Source organism: Jaculus jaculus, chromosome 10 (genome assembly GCF_020740685.1).
Source record: "Jaculus jaculus isolate mJacJac1 chromosome 10, mJacJac1.mat.Y.cur, whole genome shotgun sequence".
Lineage (NCBI taxonomy): Eukaryota > Metazoa > Chordata > Mammalia > Rodentia > Dipodidae > Jaculus > Jaculus jaculus.
The window spans coordinates 34,446,663-34,452,928 of record NC_059111.1 but is presented as its reverse complement, the minus strand read 5'-3'; the positions used below and the strand labels follow the sequence as shown (position 1 = coordinate 34,452,928).

The following is a 6,266-nucleotide window of genomic DNA, read 5'->3' as shown; positions in this document are numbered from 1 at the left end:
TTTTCTCTCTGTCTGCCCCTCTCTCTCTCTCTCAAATAAATAAATAAATAATTTTTAAAATAATGCTTTAGGTACCAAGTTCCTCAGAAAAGTTGTATTTTCTTCCATTTCCACTTCTGAACTAGCCTGAGTTCCCCTTTTTTGTATGGCCTTTCAACCAAGGCAAGCAGCAGCCAACAGACATCACGTTCTTGTATGGTTTCCCCAGGAGTCCTTGTTCCCTAGCTCATAATCAGCCTGCACAGCCTTCAGACATATGCTGACCACCATTTAACCATTGAGTTTTTAAAAATGGCACCCTCTTTTCATTCTGCAATATCTGCTTCTTTTAAACAACAAAAAAGTGCATTAGTTTAGGTTTCTTTTATATATAGTACTCTACTTTCATATCCTAGTTTCACCTGGGCCTTGCCTGAGACATGAGGGATAACTTATCTCCTCAGGTCTCACTACCTTCTGAAAAAGACAAACATATTCTCCAACAGAGAGTGAAGTCAAAATAGATTAGATTGAATAAGTGTTATTAATTTAGGGGGATTTGGATGAATGCAGCCTCTATTTTAGCCAAACACTAGTGGGAGCTTGACACTGGAAAGCCAACTCTTTGTCTCCATAGGATTCAGACCTGGTTCCCACTTCCAGATATGGGTTCCTTTCTACTGAACATATCTCCTATTCAATCAGAAAGCCACTGGTTACGCATCAAGGCTGTGTGCCACCATTGCACTGGTGTGTACCTCTTGTCATGCTGGTTGTATCTGAGTAGCTTAGACCCCTGCTTGCTTACACTGTTTTGGCCACTACCCCCAGTAGCTCATGCAGTACACTAGACAGGTCTCTCCATGTTCTGTGTCTGTCGTCAGTAATAGGGTCTTGCCTTTTACCTCAGGTGGGTAATCAAGTGCTTCGATACAAACCTGTCTTGTTTTGGGGACTTCATAGGTCTCTCCCATCAGAAGCTCAATGTGTGTAGCACCAATTTCTGGTATGGGGAGTTACAGGCCGGAGACAATTTTTTTAAGGTTAGGCTTCATCCCACCCTCTGCAGGGCCCTTCTTGTTGGGTGTTCCTCATATACTCCTGCTGAGGGTTAAATCTTTTAGTCTATCTTCAAGGAGAAAGGTTTCTATGGTGCCTGTTCATTTTGGGTTTAGTTTTGTGTTTATTTTCCCCCTACCTCCCCTTCTCCTCCCCCAAACTCTTTCATCCATATTGTTTGGCCTCAAGCTGCCTATCCAGGATGCCAGCAACTCGAGCTGATCCAGGTTAGGGACAACAGATGAGTGGGAACATGTGGTGTTTCTCTTTATATGATTGTGTTTGCTGAGTATGATCTGTTCAAGTCCATCCATTTTCCTACAGATGTCATATACTGTACTCCTTTTCCTTAAGGACATCATTTCCTTTTCACTCACCACCTCCTTTACTACAGCATAATGCCATGCACAAACACCATGAAGGAAAGCAGGGAAATGGTGACCATACGGCCTAACATAAATGTCAAGATTCTCTTACCAGAAGAGGCAAAGAAGGCAAATTAGGGAGCCTCTTCTGCCAGCCCCACACTCCCCCTGACAACAGACAATATCCAGACTAGTTCTCCTAAGGCAGATTTCTCCTGTGATTCACTTCACTAAGACTCAGGAATCCTGACTGCCCAGCCCCTAAAGCATCAGCTACTTCCAGGTCCTCTTTCAGAGACAAGCTCATCTCAACTTCCTCATTAAGTCTTCCCAGTCTCTGGATGGTAACTGATGCAGTTTACATTTAATTGTTCTCTAATGTTTAAATGAGAGTGCTGTGTCTGCAATGACTGAGGTGTATTTAGATGGTTGTGCTGTGTCTGCGATCACTAAGGCTGTGCTGATCACAAGGAGGCTTCAGGATTTATCAACTTTAGTTGACCCCCACAATACACAATGAAGGAATAATCATAGCGACTGCTTAATAATTAATGACTGATGGACCCAAATACTAAATCCTTTAAATGTATAAAAATTAAAAGGGCAATAACTTAAAAACACAGCCATTTTATGGGCTGGAGAGATCTCTCATCTCTTAAGGCACTGACTTGCAAAGCTTAATGACCTGGGTTCAATTCCCCAGTATCCACATAAAGTCAGTTGCAGAAGGTGGCACATGTACCTGCAGTTTGTTTAAAGAGACAGAATGTCCTGGTGCATCTATTCTCTCTCTCTTTCTTCCCCTCTCTCTCATAAATAAATATTTAAATACATTTTTTTGGTAATGTCATGGTTTGATAAATACACTGTTGGGGTTGGAGTTCTCATACAAGTCAAGTTCAGTAGTTCACAAAGGTAACTTTTTAGAGTTTGTAATAGATTTATTTATAATAACTAATAATTATAAATAATCAAAATGCCTTTCACCTGGTGAATTTTAGGATAAAGTAATACAATTAATACATTAGGATACTAACAAAAAGAATTATTAAACCATGAACAAAATCCAAGGTATTATGCTAAGAAGTAACTCAAAAAGCTGTTTGCTTTGTGATATTCTAGAAAAGGAAAAAAAAAACTGACATCCTCTCAGTGGTTGGGGAAGTAGTAGCTGAATGCAGAAACAGGAAGGAGCTTTGCTATGATTCCAATCCTCTTGATGCTTCCTCAGAACCATTAATTCTGCCTTCATTAGGAGGGGCACTCTTGTACACTGGGACATGTAAACTGGTACCCCATGGTCTAGGGCTCCCTAAAATGGAAAAAATGACCTTATAATTTGTTCTAGACATCTGTATGTGTGACACCCAGGTTGTTTATTGAAACATTATAGAATCACACAGGACAGGGAGGCAAAGCATCAGAGTTTGGAAGCCTACACCAAGTAGCAATTGATGTGAGCTGGCATCAGGTAACCATGGCTGGCCTCAAACTCACTATGCAGTGGAAGAACTTGATTCTCCTGCCTTTGCCTTCTGAGCATTGGGATTGCAGGTGCCTAGACCAAGGTGAGTGCTTTTCATGGAATGACCAATACGTAGCATGTAGTATACATGCTTTCTGGCTAAGAACAGGTTGTGATAAATGATTATCATTTGTTGATTAGCACTGAGACTCTAAATACATAAGAAACTACTAGCAATGGTTATGGAAGAGGTACTGAGAGAGGAGAGAAATGGATATTTAGTAACTGAAGGAGAGGAGCTTCTAGTTGTCTCCCTTCCACATATAATTTAGTACTGGCTTATTTAAGGATGCTAAGAGGATGGCACTATTTAATATTTGGTAAGGTAGTTGAGGAAGCAGGGAGGCCTGACATAAAGCGAAGAATGCTGATGCAAAGCTGAGGAGGACAGGCCCACTGCAAATGCTCCCTTTCAATCCCACTCTACAGGAGAAGCAGAAATCCCATTACAGGAAATCAAGTGCACTTTCCTCCAGGTAGGTTCAAAGTAGAAGCTAAAAATAAAACCAATGAAAATAAAAAAGGACACAAACAAATGTATCAATTGTTTAGGTACCAGGTAAGAAATTCAGAACACCAATTTGAGGACAAATTCCATTTGTGAGAGTGCAAGCAGGTGGCATGGAACCTAGCGCAGAAAAATAGCTTTCATCTGTGACAGAATGTATGAGTCCACAGCTTTCTGATTAGTCTTTCTCTGCTCTGTGACTTTGCATTTCTCTCATCATGTCAAAGCCCCTGCCTTCCTGGTGCCTGGACTTCCTTCCATGGATTCTTGCTTCTTTTTGAAAAACTATCAATGGTGTGTTTGTGAATTTTTACATTGCTGATATCAAGTTTGTGTGGGTGGTGATAACAAATTTCCGGTGTGTTCCAAGCAGGACAACTGGGTTGAGGCAAAGAGGGCCAGACACAAATAGCAAACCACTGTCCACCTACTTCTGGGAAAACTCTTGGCCCACGGTACCCAGTGAGGGTGGTCAGGTTGGCCCCAGAGTGATACTGGCCTGAAGCTTTTTCACATTCTGACTATTGTAGTCATCTTCACAATGCTGGGATCATCCAAACCAATCACAGCTTGTGGGAGGAAAAGGTTTATTCCATTTATTTCAAGTTTACAGATGCAGGAGATGTTCCATCAAATGGCAGGGGGCACTGAGGGAAAGCCAGCTCCCATTCACAAACCCAAGCACAGAGACACCACCAAAGAGCCAGCACTACAAGCAAGCAAGACCCCCTCAGCTCAGACTGCTCTGCAAACCTTTAGGCTGGAATTCACATCCACCCCCAATGACATGTCCTCCAGCCAGGCAGCTGGAGACCAATGTTACAAGCTTTAATAAAACACCTGAATCTTTGGGGCACATACATTCAAACCACAGCACTGACACAAGGAATTTTGCTTTTTTTTCTTGTGGCTCAGTAGCTTCTTGGTAGGGTAATACCTAGGAATTTTACAAAGCTTAACCTCTTGGTTTTCACCATTCTTCTCACCACCAATGGGGTTTGTTACAGTAGAAAGAGTCTCTCTCCTTCTCTCTCTCCCTCTCTCTCTCTTTTCAACCTTGGATTAAGCAGCTGAGTTCCCATCTTGTCCTGGCCCTTCTGGAATTCAGCACAGATCTAAAAGAGAGGGTGTCATCTGCAGTGGGGCTTCCCTTCAGTGGTGCTGGCCTGTTAACCTCAGGGCTGACAGTTTCAGTCTTCAGGGCTTCAGGATCTTGACTTTAATGCCCCACACCTCGGCCTTTTAACCTGACAACTTGTAGGATGGGAAGGCACATAATGTTTTTAATATATTTCATTTCTTTCTTCATGTTAAAGATTTATTTTTTTTTTTCAGGCTTAATCCACTTTTATTTTTTTTCTGTATAAAACCCTTATGTGGTAGCCACAGCTGGAGCCTGGGTCCTCTGCACTGAGACTCTGAAAAATATGGAACGCTTCACGTATTTGCGTGTCATCCTTGCGCAGGGGCCATGCTAATCTTCTCTGTATCGTTCCAATTTTAGTATATGTGCTGCCGAAGAGAGCACTAAAGATTTATTTTTAAAAATTCAAAAATACTAAGTATAAGCAGGAAAATAAGATTAATCTTTGCAACATAGAGTGCCACTAATATTATTTGGGTATATATTCTTTAATGAATATTTCAAACACATTTGAATGAGAATTATATTATAGTGTTCAAATTGTCAGAAACCTAATAATTATTAATGACCATTCTTATATTTATAACTGACAGGATTTAATCAAGCCTGCTAGCATCATTTTCCTAGCATCTCTATATCATTTTTCCTAAGGCACATATTTCAGCTGACTTTATGCTTCAGTTTTTACTACGAACACATGCTTACCTTTTCAAGGTACAGTGACACATCACACCATCTACAACCATAAAACAAAGCATGCTGTATTTTTATGTTTCCATTTTTTGCTATTCCATGGGTTGTAAGCATCAATATATAAATTTTTAATAAAAAAGATCCTTGCAATATACACTTAATTTTTTATGCATTTCAATGTTTTATGAACATCACAATTTTTGACAAGAGACAATAAGATTTATTCTCTCAACATTCAAATAAAATTTCCAAAAGACACATCTTCCCTTTAGCATGTTAATCATTAAGTTAGATCTACCCCTTCCTGTCTGCATCACAGTTATGATGAAAGTAAATGAAGAAATAAATTTCAGAGAAGTTTGAGCTTTCAGAAGAAAGAACAGCATCTAAAGGTGAAGTATTATTTTATTCACAAATTCAAGATTTATTTTGAAATAGAGCATCGCATTGTTTTTGTCTATAGATATTTCCCCATCATTAGTTTCCATCTCAATAAAAAATCAAATCAATGATTGCTTGACTGCCTCCCTATTTCCTGTAATGTGTCATCAGGTCCCAAATATTTCACTAAAATGATCTCCTTTTTGTATTGTAAAACAGTGCATCCTGCTGAGACTAAATGGCACCCACTTATATTATAGAAAATTACAGAGATAAAGATTACTCATAAAAACTCAAAAAGGAATCTACCCATAATAGGCACCAGAACCATGAAGATAAGATGAAACCAGGAAGAGGCACAGTCCTAGCAAATGGCTCATGCCTTTAGTTTTGACTTAGAAAACATTGTTGACAGCATACATTTTTATATTGGATTTGATGGTGATGGTGTTTTTTATTTTTATTTTTAGTTATTTATTTAGAGATAGGCATGCCAGGGCATCTAGCCATTGCAAACAAACTTCAGATGCATGTACTACCATGTACATCTGGTTTACATTGGTACTAGGGAATCAAACCTGGGTCCTTAACTTTTGCAGGCAAACACCTCCT

At 39.7% G+C, this 6,266-nt stretch overlaps 1 non-coding gene across 1 annotated transcript; it reads right to left on the bottom strand.

Annotated features, from left to right (window-relative positions):
• Positions 1-4,857: 4,857 nt before the first annotated feature.
• LOC123464153 lies at positions 4,858-4,964 on the bottom strand. Its single transcript, XR_006639394.1, has one exon. It is a non-coding gene; the product is annotated as a U6 spliceosomal RNA (small nuclear RNA).
• Positions 4,965-6,266: the final 1,302 nt, after the last annotated feature.